Source organism: Dasypus novemcinctus (genome assembly GCF_030445035.2).
Source record: "Dasypus novemcinctus isolate mDasNov1 chromosome 11 unlocalized genomic scaffold, mDasNov1.1.hap2 SUPER_11_unloc_1, whole genome shotgun sequence".
Taxonomy (NCBI): Eukaryota; Metazoa; Chordata; class Mammalia; order Cingulata; family Dasypodidae; genus Dasypus; species Dasypus novemcinctus.
In genome coordinates, this window is record NW_026688125.1 from 2,516,090 (window position 1) to 2,534,743 (window position 18,654).

At 41.2% G+C, this 18,654-nt stretch overlaps 1 long non-coding RNA gene and 1 pseudogene across 1 annotated transcript in view; one reads left to right on the forward strand and one right to left on the reverse strand.

The window, feature by feature from the left end:
• The window catches only part of LOC139438470 (uncharacterized), an 87,025-nt gene that overhangs the window by 12,804 nt on the left and 55,567 nt on the right, over positions 1-18,654 (reverse strand). Inside the window, exons 3-4 of the long non-coding RNA XR_011648129.1 lie at positions 13,250-13,434; positions 12,842-12,983 (exon numbers count right to left, since the gene is read on the reverse strand). This is a non-coding gene — a long non-coding RNA (uncharacterized lncRNA). The remainder of the gene's footprint in view (positions 1-12,841; positions 12,984-13,249; positions 13,435-18,654) is intronic.
• LOC139438471 (E3 ubiquitin-protein ligase Mdm2-like) lies at positions 4,394-6,716 on the forward strand (annotated as a pseudogene).

Here is an 18,654-nt window from a genome sequence, read left to right on the forward strand (position 1 = left end):
TAGGTGTGCAATGGACACAACCAATCCAATGTCCACAGAGAAAATGTGGAATGGGTGTGGGAACGGTAGCCATGGGGGCTGCTGGGTGTGGGGAACGGGAGGAAGGGATGAGATGTGGAGGCATTTTCGGGACGTGGAGTTGTCCTGGATAGTGCTTCACGGACAATTACGGGACACTGTAGATCCCCCCAGGGCCCACTGGATGGAACGTGAGAGAGTCTGGGCTATGATGTGGACCATTGACTATGGGGTGCAGTGATGCTCAGAGATGAACTTACCAGGTGCAATGGATGTATCACGATGATGGGAGAGAGTGTTGCTGTGGGGAGAGTGGGGGGCGGTGGCGGTGGGGTTGAATGGGACCTCATATATTTTTTTTAATGTAATTAAAAATAATAATAATAAATAAATATTAAAAAAAAAAAAAGATTCCCAGTCTTGTCATGACCCAGCCTCCCATTCAACCTCCCTTATGTCAGTGACAAACAAAATAAGGGCTATTTATACAGGGTCATGCAGTTTTAGAAGAGAAGACAGAAGCCCAGTGGCTGCAGAGAGCCTTCTAATGGACTTCTGTGTAGTTTAAATCACTCAGAAAGGAACAAGGCTATGTTTATTGCAGGCTGACAGGCAGGCTCATGCACTGGTGTCTCCTAACCACAGCCACAACTTTACCAACCTACTTAAATATGACCCTTTTTCTAAACGTGTAAAGGGAAGAGACCACATTTCCCCAGAAAGAAAAAGTTGGATGAACAACTGTCTTCAACCACACTCTTTAATTTCATCAGGAAAATTATTGAAGTTTTATAAGGAAGAAGAACTTCAGTGTACTTTTAGCTTGTTTCAAACTTCATGGAATGCCTTTATATTAGGTAATATAAGGCAGTAATTTTATATTTCCAGAACTTAATTTGAATACACTGTTGACTAAAAAACTAAACAAACAATACCTAAACTTCTAAGAAAATAAGTGAAAGCAAAAACACCCTATTTTTGGCACAGCTGATTATCTTTTTAAGTAGCCGTAATAAGATGTGAACAGCAGATACATGTTTCTCAAAGGACTATAGTTAATACTATGTATACTAGAACAGCACAATGAATACTAGAAATGCTGCTTATTTAAAATAGGCATGCTTGCTCTAAATACTTTAATTAGCTGACTGAGAAACACCCAGGAAGGGAAATTCCAGACACTGGGCTCCCAGATGTGGACTCAAATCCTGTGTCTGTCCTATGCAGTGTGATGAGTGAAGTGCTTAGACTCAGCTCTGGTTCACCAGCAGCAACACTTATGGACTGAAGACTGGATGGCAGGTGCTCAGTGAGGGCCACTGCACTCAGGACAGCCACCAGTGCCTCCTGACCACTGTGACCCTGAAGTTGAGGCTCAGTCAATGCCACAACCATGCAAATGAAGAGCTGGTATTCATTCTGTGAATTTCTACTCTAAAAGCAAAGCACACTGGGGAGGAATGGAAGGGCTGGATGTGGCAGTTTTGTCGAAAGAGGAGCAGGCAGCAGCCTTTCAAGGTGGCAGGTGATGAGGACACCACAGAACCTTCTCCCTCAGCAAACAGCTGCTGCTGCTCTGAATAATGTAGGGTGGATGCGATCTCCAATGGGACATTCCTAATTCATAGCAATTTAATGGGATATCTGACTTCCTTTATAGTCAACTTGGCTGGACCTCGATCTACTCTGTAAAAAGAGAAAGACCCACATGCAAAAACGTTCACCAAACCACCTAACAAAGCACATGGTGTTGCACCCACCCTTCAAGGCTGATTTTTAATATTAGCTTTCCCTTCCCACCTTATAAGGCTGAGTAAAGGTTCCCATGTTTACAAAGGCAATGATTTTATTTCAGTTCCTTTCCCCTGACTCGGGCTTCATGACAGTGTGAGGTCCAGATGCCACACTTGGTAGCATCTGCACATCCTTCTTTAACCAGCAGCAGCTTCACAAGACTGGAGCCCAGCTTGTTATTTCTAATGCACATGAAATAGCTGATAAAGAATTTATGAGGAAACTATGACTGCAATAAGTTAAGCACATATTTAAGTTTCTAAATTCCTGCTGTATGCATTTATTCTTAAAATTGAAAGCTTAAAGCTAAGAATGGACTGGTTTTCTTAAATACCAACTAAGACCACATCCTAAGATAAGATAAGCTATCTGGAAAAATTTTTCTTTCAATCAGTGGGGGATTGACAAGGAGTATAACAATAAACAGTCCTCAAACTAATCTCCAACTTTTTCTGTAATACCACATAGTTCTTGAAACAGCACTACTTAAATGGAGAAAATAGGTTGTAAACATTAAAAGAAAAATAACCCAATCTTTGATTTTGTGATATAAATGAAGCTATGTATTCCTTGCATCTTCTGTACAATTATAGAAATGTTCATACATACTTGTGGAGAAGGCAGCTAGTAAGTGGAATATGCCATGCAGTTGTCATGCATGTCTCTTCCCCCAAACAAAAATTTAATGACCAAATAAAATAAAGACAAGTGACACATCCAGTGTGTATGAGGCATTATCATTTCCCTGGTTTCATTAAGCAAATATGGCATTTTTAGAAGACAAAAAGATCAAGGTTGAAGAATAAAGGACAACTTTCAGTAAAATGAAGGAAATATATGAAAAGGAGAATGCAAAAGAACTTTAAAAATAAATAGAGCAAAGAAAACAATCCTAACCCCCTGAAAAACAACAAGAAAAATGTCTTATTTCTCAGTAAAACATTGTTTTACATTACTTTCTCTGGATAATTAGAAAATTAAATGTTGTTTTCCTTATTGTACAGTAAAGAAATGTGCACAAATATAATTGAACACTGAACACATTTCAGCAAGTGCTAAACTGCCCAGTGCTGCCCTAAGTTCATAGTACCTTAAAAATATTTAAACTTGGGCTGAGATTACATACATTGCTATCATTATGGGGCAAAATAAATATTTTCTTTTAAAAAATGGTACTTGAAAACAACCTTGTCTGATGTCTACATGATGCCTGTGGAATCAGTCCCCGACCCCCATGTTAGCACAAATCTGAAAAAAAGAACTTTCAGAGGGAAGTTCTTGATGAAGTTACATTGTTATAAATGATGACATATGCAGTCTATGATTTAGGTATCATATTGATAATGTATCATCTTCTGTTGTGAACCTACATATATCGTGAATACCATGAGGGTCATATGAACAACTGAATGTACTCAATTTGGAAAAATTGTCCGTGTCACATAATTTAAACCCACAAGGTTGGTCAGCCAATTAGGGAAGTGGGCTGTTTTATCATGGACATGAGTTGGGAAGACACTGGTGTGCTGAGCCTGTACCGAGTCTGGCCATGGTATATTATACAGAATAGATGTGAGACTGACTGAGCAAGAAAGAGAACTGTCATTTCAGCACAAAAACAAAACCCAAACAAAAAATACCATGCTAGAAAGGAAGAGAAAACTTTTGCTACATAGTAATAGTATTAAAAGAGCCACAAGATTCCTTTTTAGAATCTTTTAGAATGGAGAAGGGTGTTTCACATTGGTGCTGACCAGACAAGGACCTGGTGACATATAAGTAGCACAGCCTTGGGCTGGGGAGGATGGCAGGATGGAGGGCCACTGTCATCCTGAAGAGCTGGATGGGAGCCCAGGGCTTCTCCAGGCTCTGGGCATTCATACAGACCATGTGCCAGCTTCAAGGGGACAGACACATCCTCTTACCAGTCTAACCACACAGTAGTAAAACTGAGAAGCATTTTATTTTCTGTAAGCAACTGCTTCATTTCTGGCTACATACAGGAGAATAGACAAGATGTGTGTGTACATTTCCAAATGCTGCTTCTTTTGTTTAAAAAGATAAGAGCATCTAAGAGCTTAAGTAAAACAGAAGAGCTCTAATCTTCTTCCCTTTTAGTTAGCAGAGACAACAAGCATGTCTCTCAAGGCATCAAAGCAGAATGCTCTGATCCATATGGGTTCTCAGGAGGTTGGGGGGGCCTCCATACTTAGCTTCCCAGCCCCAGTGGCCTCCCACTATCAAGAGGACAGATGGGAAGAGGGGGGAGCATGGCTATTAGCAACCTTTGTTCCTTTTGTTTGGGGCTTGTGTTACCCTGTGTGACTGGAAGGGGGATGGAGCAAGAAGCTGAGCCTTTTTCTGGTCAGAGCCTCTGACTCAGGTTCTGATGCTTTTGCCTCAAGGGATCTCCTATTCCCAACCTAATGTGTTGGAATACAATAGTGGTGTGAAATTGACACGCAGGCTTCCATGTGCCCCATGAACAGAACTGGGGAGCCTCAAAAGATCCCACTGTAGGCATGAAAAACCCTGCATGGCAAATGTACAATATCAACAATTATCTATCTACTGATATGCTATGAGCACCTCACAGATTCCTGTTTCAGAACCAGAGACCCTGGTTAGAATAAAACAATCATTACTGAAGTTGCTAAAGTCTGTTGGTGCACAAAAACACACACAATGAAAGACATTATATTTTATCTTGGCCACTATATTATGACCAAGTGATGAGAAACAATAATATATTACATATTGTTTAAATTATCTTCTAGGGGAGTTGTTTGTAGTGCCAAGCTCCTCTGTGAAAGAACACAGGAAAATGTCTACAGAAAGTTGGTAGTAGTCAACCAGCAGGAACCATCAGATTCAGGTGCATCTCTAAGTGAAAACAGGCATCACCTTCAAGATGGCAACCATCAGGAAGCAGACTTGGTCCAGTGGATAGGGTGTCCGTCTACCACATGGGAGGTCTGCGGTTCAAACCCTGGGTCTCCTTGACCCATGTGGAGCTGGCCCGTGTGCAGCACTGATGCACACAAGGAGTGCTGCCTCACGCAGGGGTGCCCCTGCATAGGGGAGCCCCATCACAAGGAGAGCACCCCATAAGGAGAGCCGACCAGTGTGAAAGTTCAGCCTGCCCAGTAATGGTGCCACATGCACGGAGAGCTGACACAACAAGATGATGCAACAAAAAAGAGACACAGATTCCCATGCCGCTGAAAACAACAGATGCAGACAAAGAACACACAGCAAATGGACACAGAGAACAGACAACTGGGGCAGGGGAGGGGGAAGGGGAGAGAAATAAATAAAATAAATCTTAAAAAAAAGATGGCAGCCATCAAAGGGACCCTGTGCAAGAGGTGTAGGAGGAGAAACCTTCATCCTCAAATTTGATTTTTAGACCTTCATCTAAAAGGAGAGTAATTAGTGAGACAGAAAATTCAGAAGACTTAGCTGGTGGACAACAGAGAAAGCACCACAAATCTGCTAGCATTTACCTTTCCTCTGATGAAAGTCTTGCTCTATAATAAGGAAGATAAGGTGTAAAAGATTCTGTAGGAGTGAATCAATGGAGACTATCAAATCTGGATGTTGATACTGGTTTAAGTGAACATTCTGGTGATTGGTTGAATCAGGATTCAGTTTCAGATCAATTCAGTGTATAATTTGAAGTTGAATCTCTTGATTCAGAAGATTAGTGAAGAAGGACAAGAACTCTCATATGAAGATGATCAGGTTTATCAAGTTACTGTATATCAAGCAGGGGAGAGTGATACAGACTCATCTGAAGAAGATCCTGAAATTTCCTTAGCTCTCTGTGGGAAATGTACTTCATGCAATGAAATGTATCCTCCCCTTGTGGAAATGCATTACAACAGATGTGAGAATTGGCTTCCTGAAGATAAAGGAAATGATAAAGGGAAAATACCTGGGAAAGCCATACTAGAAAACTCAACACATGTAGAAGAGGACTTTAATGTTCCTGATTTCAGAAAAATGACATAGAGGAAAAGAATAAAATCACACAAGCCTCCCAATCCCAAGAAAATAAGGGCTATTCTCAGCCATCAATTTCTAGTAGAAACATTTATACCAGTAAGAAGATGTCAGCCATCTGCCCATTGGGATTTAAGCCCCCTCTCAAGTAGAAGCAGTGGGATCACCATCCTGAAATTCTCAAGACTGGGGAGTGAACAATGGACTAAAGTAGACTTAGTATTATTCTATTATAGATTTAATATTATTCTAGCAATGGAAGAACTTTTATCATTGATGTAAAGGTAGTGGCCACCAGAGGTTCTGAGGTGAGGGAGAGGGAAGAATAGATATAATATGGGGACATTTGGGGCATTGGAATTGTCCTGCATGACATTGCAATGACAGGTATAGGCCATTACATTTGGTCATAACCTATAAAATTGGGTAAGGCAGAGTGTAAGCTATAATAGAAACTATAGTACATTGTTAATAACAATGCTTCAATATGTGTTTATCAATTGTAGCAAATTTACCACACTAATGAAAGATGTCAATGTGGGAAAGTGTGGGAGGGTTAGGGTGAGGGGTTGGGGAATATGGGAATCCCCTATATTTTTTATTAAACATTTATATAATCTAAAGCTTCTTTAAAAATTAAAAAAAATTAAAGCTGTCCAAGAGTTTGAGAGGAATGAAACACAAGATAAAGAAAAATGCATGGAATCTAGTTTCCATCTTTGTGCCATTGAACCTTGTGACCTAAAATTGACTGTATCATCCATGACAAAAAAGGACATCTTATGGCTTGTTTTACATGTTCAAAAAAGCTAAAAAAAAAAACCCACAAAAAACAAAATAAGGCCTGCCCAATATGTAGGCAGCTAGTTCAAATGATTATGCTAACTTATTTCTCCTAATTGACTTGTTTGTAAGAGTAGAATTATATATTTCTAACTATGTAACTCTAAAAACTCAGATAGTTATTTTTGCAACATTAAATTTATTTTTATGTTTTTATACATATTGAAGTGTAAAAGTATCTCAGTCCATGTAGAATTCTTCGCCTTAATGTAATTTACCTACTTGGGGAGGGGATATGGTTTAGTGAATATTCATTTCATTTTAGGAAAATTTCACTTCTCTTTATAGTTCATATTTGGGTTTTAATGTAATTTGAATTGGCTATATAGCTGGTTTTTTAACTCTATCCTTCATATTTTAATTCATTTCTACCTTCACTTAAATAAAAATAACTGATTTTTCAAAATATAAGTAGGGTATTCACATATACATTATTTAGTACATTTCTTTTAAGGAGATAAATTTTGTGAGAGAGATTTATTATTTAAATTTTAGATACTCTTAAATCTTCTCATCCTTACTCTGCTCTTTCAGAGTCTCTTAAAATATTCTTTACAGGGAAGCAGACTTGGCCCAGTGGCTAGGGTGTCTGTCTACCACATGGAAGGTCCACAGTTCAAACCCCGGACCTCCTTGACCTGTGTGGAGCTGGCCCACGTGCAGTGCTGATGTGCACAAGGAGTGCCGTGCCACACAGGAGTGTCCCCTGTGTAGGGGAGCCCCATGTGCAAGAAGTGTGCCCCATAAGGAGAGCTGCCCAGCATGAAAGAACGTGCAGCCTGCCCAGGGATGGCACCACACACATGGAGAGCTGATGCAGCAAGATGATGCAACAAAAAGAGACACAGATTCCCAAGCCGCTGACAACAGAAGCCGACAAAAACAAGAACACAGCAAATGGACACAGAGAACAAATGACTGGGGGCGGGGGGCAGGAAGGGCAGAGAAAAAAATCTTTAAAAGATATTTTTTACAGATAAATAGAAATTGGTAGTTATATTCTCTGCCACTGAAGTAAAAAATGTACCACTTGTTCTCCAGGTATAGGTGGTGATGATATTGTCCATTGAGAGTCTTTCAGAAGAGCCAATACAACTTTTTTAAAGCTCTGCAGTAAAATGCGGAGTTGTCCTGGGAGGTCCAATGTGACATACATTTTCAGGATTTGGTGGGAATTGTTTGTTTCTCTCAAGTGAAAAACAGTTTAATTCACTTTGAAGTGTCTTCTTAGACAGGATTACACAGTCTCTATTAATTGCCTAGACATCAGAACTTTACTTAAGACCAGTTTCAGAAACAAGTGAATTCAGAAGGATTAATTCATAAATTAGTTAAAAGGAAGAACTGTTCATTTTTTAAAAAATAGCTGGAAAGGTCAACATTTCTCTAAATTATCCAGAAAATATACATCACTTCCTTCAAGAATTAATTACAGGGTCATGGGATTCTAATATTGCTGTCAAACTGCACAGATTAACTTATTGATTTATATATATGTATGAGTCCTTCAGCAAAATAGTATGAATAAACAAACCTTTAGATAAGTGGAGTTGAGTTTTAATTTAAAGTTCCAGTGTTTTGCTTCTGGTTATGACAAGTTGAGGGCAATAAAATAAACTGAACTATGAGTTTAGAACAGAACTGAGGGCCAATTTTAAACAGCAACATAGTGTGGGGGAAGCTGCCTCTGGCACAGGTGTTGTATTGGCCATCTTGTTGCTAAGCGCTATTTTTAGATACTAACCCGGTTAAGTTTCCATTTCCCCACCCTCGCTGAAGCAATTAAGTTTCTATTCTTACACCACTCCCCCCAGGCTCCAATTGGGCACTCCCTAAAGAGCAGGAAAGTCTTTCCGCTGACATTGCCAAATAACCATCTGCACATGCGTGTGGCATGAGAATCAAAATCTAGTTAATCAATCATTTACTGACACATGTGTTGTCATCAGTATGTACCACCTCATTCATCCCTGGCTATAAATACCCCTGATTGACCCTCAATAAACAAGACTTGATCAGAATCCTGTCTTGTCTCCATTCTTTGTGTCTCTTGTCCCTTTTCATTCCCAATCCCTCCCTCAGGTCTTGGTTCTACTGATCCGCGGGTCGGGTCAATAGTGTGTCTGTTATTAGCAGTAGATTGTTATAGATAGACTTCATAAAAACAATAAACACATCCACATAGGACTTACCCATGTATACGTATGTAAATATAAAACAAATGGCTGAAGGTATTGGTAATTAAGCCAAAGCTATTCTCAAATACAGTAAAGCTTAATTAATTTTTAATTTGATACCTCCAGCTAGAGCTAAACAGAATACATCCTTTCTTAGAAGAGTTAGTATAAATGAGATAATTAAATATACATTCAGAGTATATCTTTGCAGTGATTATGCTGCTTACAATGCAAAACTGAGCAAATGGAATCTCATTCTAAATGCCTATGGATTATTAATGTGGTCTTGATTACCTAAATTTTAAAGCATGGTGTAAAATATTATTGATTGATTTACAAAGAAACAACTTATTAAGTGATTTTAAAAATTTAAAAAGCAATGCTATTGTTGTAGAGAAATCAGGTGTGTGAGGTATCGAAGACCAGGACACGAGAGTACAGAGAAGGAAGTTGGTTTATTTCAACCGGCTGGGCTCAGTGGACTCTTGTCCTAATAAAAACCAAGGCCCGAATAGCTTTTTTCAGACCCTTTTATACAGAGGATATAGGATTAGGGAGACTAACAGTGATGGCAAACAGACCTCTGGTTAGGTTCTTCAGTGTTTGATCTTAGTATCAGATAGGTTATTTCCTCCAGGCGAGTTACATATTCTCCACATCCAAGGCAGCTTGGATTAGCATATCTTCCATATCTCATCTGGAGGCAACCCTAAATACACATTTAGTCTCACATCGTATCTGATCATTCAGAGACTGTAGGGCCTATATTACTTATTTGGCTATTTTGGGGACCAGGTACACTGGGAAACAATTTTGAATTTATGCACAGGCTATATCACTATTAATCACTGCTACTTCTCTAAGGTTAGATCTAGCTCAACTCCAGTTATTTATAGGGTTTCTAGCATTATAAATTTAACTGATTGCTGGGTTTGCCAATATCTAGATGATAAAGACAGACCTAGATATTTGCCGGTGCGGCCCGAGCCGCCGCCAACAAAAAGTGCGCGGGAGACCGGCGGGCGCACGAACGGGTGCAGGCGCCACGGGTGCAGCGCCCCCTCGCCGCCTCACTGCCGCCACAGCCACCACCGCGGGCCCGGCCCCGCACACCCTGCGCCCCGCCGCCCGCGGGGATGCCTTACAAACTGAACTTGAATGCGCACATGCCCGCCGCCTCCCTCAACGCGGCTGGAAGTGTCCACTCTCCTTCTACCAGCATGGCGACATCCTCACAGTACCACCAGCTGCTGAGTGACTATGGCAGCCATCCCTTGGCTAGACCCGGGGAACTGGGAAGAGCCAGGTGCCCCAAAGCAAATATGCTGAGCTGCTGGCCATTATCAAAGAGCTGGGGAAAGAGATCAGACCCACCTACGCAGGGAGCAAGAGCGCCATGAAGAGATTGAAACGAGGCATCATTCATGCTAGAGGACTGGTTCGGGAGTGCTTGGCCAAAACAGAACAGAATGCCAGATCCTAGCCACCTCGTTAGCTTTGAAGGCTTTCCATCTTTACAAGATGAGAAGTTACAGTTCATCTACCTGTTCAGATGTTAACTCTTTTGTTTTCAAAATGTTAACAGTTTGTTTTCATGGTTCATTAGGCTCTGAACCTACCGACTAAGATTGAGAAAAAATTTTGCAGTTGATTAGGATTTGTGTTTTAAGTAGTTAGGAAGTACCCGGGTATTTTTTTAAGCATTGATTAAAAAAATAATACATGGAAAAGTTACCTATCTTACATCAAACTATAGTTTGCCTCCAAGATACCAGTATCTCACTTTAATCTTCTCTTGAATATATTTATGTTCCCTAAGTTGTTATTTTCATAAGCTAATACAACTCTAAGAATTCTGTTTTTAGCAAATACTGACAGCATGCTTTTCTTAGTAGCCAGTCCCAGTTTGGCAATACAGTGTAGATTCTGCTTAATATAACTTTTTGCTTAAGCATTTGCATGACTATTAGTGCTTTGAAGTCAAATAAAAAGTGCACAAGTTATAAATACAGAAGAGCAATCTATCATACCGAACAAGGATCCCCCAAAATTTTCATACTGAGACTGTGTAGCTTTCAGTTTTGTGTTTCCTGTAAGTTGATCAAAATGTCTGGGAAAAAATGACTGAAACTATTTGCGTCTTTGTATGTATTTATTACTTGATGTAATAAAGCTTATATTCATTAAAAAAAAAAAAAGATGGACCTAAAATAGTGTTCCATTCAGGCAAAAGTGATCACTGGCCAAAAAAAGAGGTAAATGTTTAATAAAAAGATTTGGTATCCTGTTAAAAATTAGTCAGCCCTTGTTACAGATTAGTAAGTTAAATGTATTTGGCATTGGGACACTTTATTTGAAGCTTTAACTACATTTTCACAACTTATAATTTGGTGACTATAAACTCTTCTTTATGCAAGAAAACTGTAATAAGACAGGGCCAAAATTGGATATATACAAGACTGGTTGTATATATTGGTTGTATATAACCAATCAATCAGGTTAGATTCAGACAATAGATTTGGGACTCCCATAGTCAAAGACTGAGAGCTTAAAAGTGACTCCAATAATGATACTTTTACTGATGTAACAAAGAAAATCACTAAATTAGATATTCATTCAATGACAAGTATCCCACTTGCATGTGTAATGCCTGCATTATCTCTTTCCCCAATACGATAAACTTATATAACATGATTTAGTCAATATTCAGGTTATATTTAAAATGGAAACTCAACATACTTAATTGGGAGTAATATACATGATTTGTTACATCATTTAAATAGGAATGCTTTCTTCTTTCTCAGACTAATGGACTCTTGTAAAATGGCAATGTGCTGATGCTTATATGACCTCCTTAAAGGGTAAAAAAATACAAATAGAGAGACACTCAAGATGGTTTTCTGGATCTAATCTTAACCTAACTTTAGATCATATTGGATTGCTTATTTTCCATGTGGGAAAATATATAAAACTTTTCTCCATGTTTGGTCAGGAAGATGTGTACTAGGTTATCTTGTTCCATGTATACCAAAGATATTTACACTAGCAAGGGAATTTCCAGGAAGATGGCAGAGCAGGGAGATTCAGGACTCACTTCTCTTCCAAAAGAGCTAGTGAAGAGTCAGAAACTGTCTGTAACAGCTGTTCTGGAGCTCAGGAAGCCAAAGGAGCATTATACAGCATCCAGAGAATGGTGTATAGAAAAGGCTGAGAAATTGTGCTAAAAACTGTGTGTACGACATTATGATTATAATAACAGCCATTGATTATACACTTTGGATAGATCATAGTGTATGTGAACACATCTCAAAAAAACAACTTAATGAACTAATAAATAATTTTGCAAGAGTAGCCAGAAATAGCAACTATGTACAGCAGGGGAATCATAGAGAGGTTGAGAGGTGAGGAATTTTCCTGTTTGTTTTTTATTATTACTGAAATAATAGAAATACTCCAATAATGATTGAAGTGAAGAATGCACAACTATGTGATCATACCAAATTCCACTGTTTTTTTACTTTGTGTGAATTGTAAGCTTTATTAATATGTATAAATAAAATTGATTTGTTAAAAAAAGAACACTACACAGTCTAATTACAATTTTTATCAAGTTTAAAAAATACTGAGTAGCTCACTCTATACTTACAGCGGGCACCCATCCCCCATTCATGATATGGGCTATCTTAGGATCTAGTCCCTGGCTGGCTGTTGTGGGTGGAGAGGAACATGGACGTCTACCCCGACAATGGTGGGATTGAGCATATCTTTTGATCAGCGTTTTGATTACTGAGTTCCAGTTCTGAACCGCTGTTTTAGCTAACCCAGACAAGGACAGCCACTGCCATTGACTCAACCCCACTGCTGACATGGAGGAAGGCAGTTAAAGCTTAAAGGCACAATACCCCCTTAGGGTTGCAGGGAACAGTTTTCTAAAGGGTGCCTATTTTTGGCAGGACAGGAATTCAAGCTTCACCGAGTTGTGAAAAAGGCTTCTGGTGTCTTACCTGTACCTTTCTCCAGGGCTCATTGGGGCTGGTCTGAGCCCTTTTTGTGAGTCTCTGGTCCTCATTTGACTGGAAATACTGACTTCAGAAAGTCCTTTCTGAGGTGACCATCCTCCAAGATTTTGCATATCATGTAAAACAGCTAGAGGCAATGAAAGGAGTGTGTGAAAAAAAAAAAAAACAGAACAGATCAATATTGTCAGAGAACTAGGAAAGAATTTTTTTCTTAGGGTAAAACAATTATACACATAGTACAATCTTAAAAATTATACCAAATATCCAGGGCTAGAATGAGATGAAGAACTGGGAAAATTTGATCAATTAAATACAGCCAATTCTAAGTGTCAGAGAAGAGTTTTACTATAAAGCCAATCAACAAAAAATACTAGGCAAGAGAAAGAAACTGACCTTCATGTTGGGGCACTTTGAAACTTTATGTGGAGCCCAGGAAAGATCACATATTCTTGGAGCTAATTCATTCCTGTGGGCTTGAGAACTTGAATTGGATTCAATTTGGGGTCTTTGATTGGATTGCTTCAGTGAGTCTAGGGTGGGTATCGGTCCTCTTGCTGGAGTCCTTTATAAATGGAGGGCTGAAAGCAGCAGATGTAATATAGCCTGTGCACAAATCCAAACTTATTTCCAAATATGCCTAGAAAGCCAATTGAGAAGTATAAACTCTGTAGGCTTTGGATATTCAGGGAGGATATAAGCTGGAATGTGGGGGGGGGTAGTGCTAAATGCTGACTTGGAATTTGGGGGATATGCATTAATTCAAGCTTACCTGGGGGAAATAACCAATCCAATACTCAGACAAAACACTTGAAGAAACTAACAAAAATATTTTTGCATACATACAAGCACAATTTTTCTTCCCACTCTTATTTCCTCTGTACAAAAGGGACCCAAAAAATTCTATTTGGGGCTCAGTTTTTATTATGACAGGAGTCCACCAATTCTGGCTGGTCTAAATAAATCAACTTCCAGGTGGTAGACTTGGCCCAGTGGTTAGGGTGTCCACCTACCACATAGGAGGTCTGCAGTTCAAACCCAGGGCCTCCTTGACCATGTGGAGCTGGCCCATGTGCAGTGCTGATGTGCACAAGGAGTGCCGTGCAATGCAGGGGTGTCCCCCACATAGGGGAGCCCCACACAAAGGAGCACACCCTGTAAGAAGAGCCGCCCAGCACAAAAGGAAGTGCAGCCTGCCCAGGAATGGTGCCACACAGAGATCTGACACAACAAGATGATGCAATAAAAAGAAACACAGATTCCCATGCCACTGACAACAACAGAAGTGGACAAAGAAGATGCAACAAATAGAGAACAGACAACTGGGGTGGGGGGGAGGGGAGAGAAATAAATAAATAAATCTTTAAAAAAAATATTAAGTCAAATTCCTTCTCAGAGTTCTCGTGTCCTGGCCTTCAACACCACATACACCTGACTTCTCTGCTACTACAATTCTGGGGGCTTGTCCAGGATTGCACTGAGAAGATCAGAGGTGGCAACAATTGTTTGCCCCTTTCAGATGTCTCTGAGGAGGCTGGGAGGGCTCAGGTGAAACCCAGCCCTGGGTGCCCCTGGACTCCCCTTTTAGTCCAGAAAGAGGTTGTGGTCTTCACCAGAGACCTCCTGGAAGAACCAGAGCACCAGTGCATTTGAGAGACAATGAGAATGAAGCAAGGAGCACTACACATCAGATGGGTAAGACCCCCAGGGGCATAGTGCAGGAAAAGCCTAATTCTAAAATAAGGAGGGAGACTGATCAGCTCTCTAAAAGGGGAGGCCCCAGTACACCTGAGAATACAGGAGGAAGGTACCTCCTCTCCAGGTTCGAGAAAAGGAAAGGGGGGTGGTTGTGTGCATGTGATTGTGGAAACTGGGTGAGATGCAGAAAGTCACTTCTGTGTGGCAAGTGCAGAGTCCTGATCTGTGGTTCTGTGGTGACCTCATATGATCAAGGGCAGTCTGGGGGGTCCCTGCAAAGGGACCCTCTTCCAAGTCAGGGGCTTATACAGACCTGCTAAGGTTAAGAGGTGCCGAAAGTTTCCGTGAGGGTTGCGACCAGAGATGGACTAAGTGTATGGCTTGAGTGACTGTTGTGTACCATCAGCACAGGGTGGAAACATGGGAAACACACAAAGTAGGACCCTCTTCAGTTGTATGCTGAAAAACTTCCCCCATGCATTCCATGAAGATGTATACAGCATAAGGTTCCAACCAGGAAAGCTTAGGATGCTTTGTGAATTAGAATGACCAACTTTTGGCATGGGCTGGCCCCAGTATGGCATTTTAGATCCCTGGATCATCCATAAAGTCCATGATGCAGTAACTGGAAACCCAGGACACCCAATTCCCCTACATTGATCCTTGGGAAAATGCTATAAGCCAAAATCCACCTTGGTTAGGGTAGAGTATGAATATGGAAGCTAGAATTTGCCTAATACAGAAACCAAGGAGTGCTGTCCCAGGGACCATACCAAACAATCACCATGCAAAGGGCCCAGAGAAAGTGTACCCTGAGTCCAGTGCCAATCTGCCCATTTTAGAAGGGCCATACAAACATGAATTTCTGCCACCGTATGCAATGACTCCTGCCCCAGAAATACTAAGGAATGAAAATGAGCTAGTCTCTCTAAGCAGTGCCCCATTATCATCATCCACACAGGGAAGAGACACCCATACCACCCCCACCACTGATTTTATCACCATCTGAGAGGGCACCTATACCATCCCTGCAGTTGCCTTTATCGAACCAGAGAGCCCTATGCCATCCCTGTAGCAGCTTTTACCATCTCCTCAGTGGTCTTTGATACCTTCTGCAATGGAAAATACAGATCTGCAGCTTTTACAGCCCATTGCCCCTGGCAATGCTGCTGCAGTGCTGCCAATCAGTCAGGGTGGAGATGCTGAGAGGCGCAACTTAAACCACAGGAACCCCTAGGGGCAGAGGAAGCACAGAAAAAGCCTGCCTACCAGCTACCTTTCCATGAAGGCTGGACCCCAATTTTTTATGATGCACATGGCTAGGTTCGGGGGGGACCTGGACATTCATCTATCAGCCCTTTACCACAACGGACCATTTTAACTGGAAAAGCCATACCTCACCATTCTCAGAGAAGCCTCAAGCCATGATGGACATTTTCCAGTCCATCATACAGACCCACAAACCCACTTGGGTTGATTGTAAACAATTTATAATGACTTTATTAAACTTTGAAGAAAGAATGTGTGTCATGCAGGGAGCTCTAACCTGGCTTAGCACCCACCTGAGGAAAGTTTGGACAGTGACCAATATGCCCACTTGCAGTCCCCAGAGGAGGACCCCCTTTGGGATCCAAAGAGCACAACCAGGCTCAACTGACTAGAAACTTTCCATAGGGCCTTAGTTGAATGATTCATGGTGGGGAGCCACAAGACAGTAAATATGGCAAAAACTACTCAAATTCTACAGGCTCAGGCTTTTCGGCAAGATGGTGGCTGCGTGAGCTTGCCTGGTAGTGTCTCTGCAGGGGGCAGCTGGGCAGCGTTGAAGGCTCTTTGAGACCGCGCTGTTTCGGGGATTTTTGCTGGTTGGAAGGTGTCTGGACGTCAATTCGGTGGGAAGGTAACAGAGAGGATACATCTATAATATATAAACGGAGGTCCCAGCTGGGCTCGGGAAGTTTCCTCCTTGGGTGGGCGGAGCCGCGGTAGCGGGCGCTCTTGCAGCTCCGGAGCCCCGGCGGCCAGGGTTTTTGTTTTTTTTTTCCTTTTACTAGAGGCTTTGCGGTGCTGAGAAATTCGCGGATACTGGGCTGGCTGGTGAGGGATTGTTGGGACAAGACTCCTTTGCAGATTGATTTGGGGAGACAGACGGTGTTTTCTTGTGAAGCGGGGGACGTTTTTGGTCGCTGGACAGGGGGGACAGTGCTTCCGCCTGGAGCCCCATCCCCACAGGTCCGGCTGCCGATCTGCAACGGAATTGGATTTTGGACAATAAGGGGACACAATTGGGAGACTGTTGTAGGGTGCAGTGAGGGAGGAGGACACGTCTGGAAGCTGATTGGAGGATATTTTGCGAAGTTTGGGATTTCGGATCTTAGAGTCTGTTTTCGGCGTTTCCAGCTGAAGCCCACCCCACCCGGCGGGGCTTGGGATCTGGGTCATTGAACTGGCTGTGGTGTAGAGGCGCCCTCAAGTGGCCGTTGCGAGGGAGCACAGGGAGGGAGCTGTCCAAAGGCTGATACCCTGAGGAGTTAGGTGAATTTCAGGGATCAGAAATTCAATATAAAATTCACGGATCTGGCTTCCCCCACAGGGCTGGCACCCAGCTACGGGGATCCCTGAGGGCTGTGTTGCACTGCGGGGCTCCTAAGCTTTCTGTGGACCAGATTTGAGCTTGCCAGGTCTGGGTCCCCTGAACTCTGGCGGTCCACACCCCAGACTCACACCTCTTGAGTCTTCAGTGTCTCAGACTTTCCACCCCTGAATCCATCACGCTCTGGGGTCTACCTGGGGTCCTTGAGTGCCCTGGACCTCAACGTTTGCGTTTTATCTTTAATGGTTCATATTGTTTAGTTTTTATTTTCACTTTATCTTATTTTTTACTCTTTTTGACGCCCTGATTGCTAATATTGCATTATCCCCTAATCTTTTCTCCTAGCGTCTCCCCCAAAGTCCTTTTATTTTATACAGATATTTAGGGGTTTTTTTGGTTGTTGTTTAAGATAGTGTTGCAATTGTGACACGTGTATACCTGTATCTCTCTCCCCCCATCTGTTCCCCACCGCTTGCCTATCCTCTTTTTCTTTCTTCCTTTCTTCTTGTCTTTCTTTTTTTCTTTATTATAATTAGTGTTTTTTTTTTTTCGGTTCTCTCTTTCCCTCTTGTCCCTCATTTTCCACTTATTTTATTTTAATTCAAGTACACAATACGTGCTACAGGGAACACCTCACATTTGCTGGGTTTTCCCATCCTCCACTGCCTCATTTCTGTGTGAACTGATTTAGGCTACCTACACTATCCCTCTTCCCCTGCATCTTGATAACCACTATAATCTACTGTCTCTCCTATATTCCACCCCCCACCTCCCATTCTTTGATCCACAAAGTGTCTAACTCTTAATTTCTAATACCTTTGTTTTGTTTTCTGTCTGTTATCCACTCTTGAAACTATTACCTTTCTTTTCTTTTTCCTTCTCTCATGAAAACAATAGCTTTGTAGTTCATACCATATTCCGCCTATATTCAGTCATCTACTTCATAAAAGATACTCTACCTACAGCTATAACTCTATACAATCTACATGAATCTAACCTCCATCCTCCCAGATCTCATATTCTTGCTTTGTTAACATACATTACCAATACCACTTTACACTTTACCCTTGCTGACACAATTGCCTTTTCCCAACACTAATACTTTCTTCTAAAGTGAACTTAACCAACAACAAGTAACTTGAGTAAGAAGAAAAAAGTGACAAAGAGAAGATATAACACCTATGTAAAAATAACAACTAATTAACCTCCAAAAGCAGACAAAGAAGCTAAGGAACTGATTAAATTCGTCAAAATAAAGAGATGACCAGAAAGCAACAAAAATCTACAAACCAAACCAATAATCAGGAAAACATGACTGAATCCAATCAACAAACCAATAAGCATGAAGGGGAGCAAAACTTGGCACAAGCAATGAAAGAACTCAGAACATTCATCACCGACAAATTTGATGCAGTAATGAAAGAGGTTAACAACATGAAGACATCACTTGGAGGGGAAATTGCAGACATACGCAAAAACATAACAGATATGATGGGAATGAACACCACAG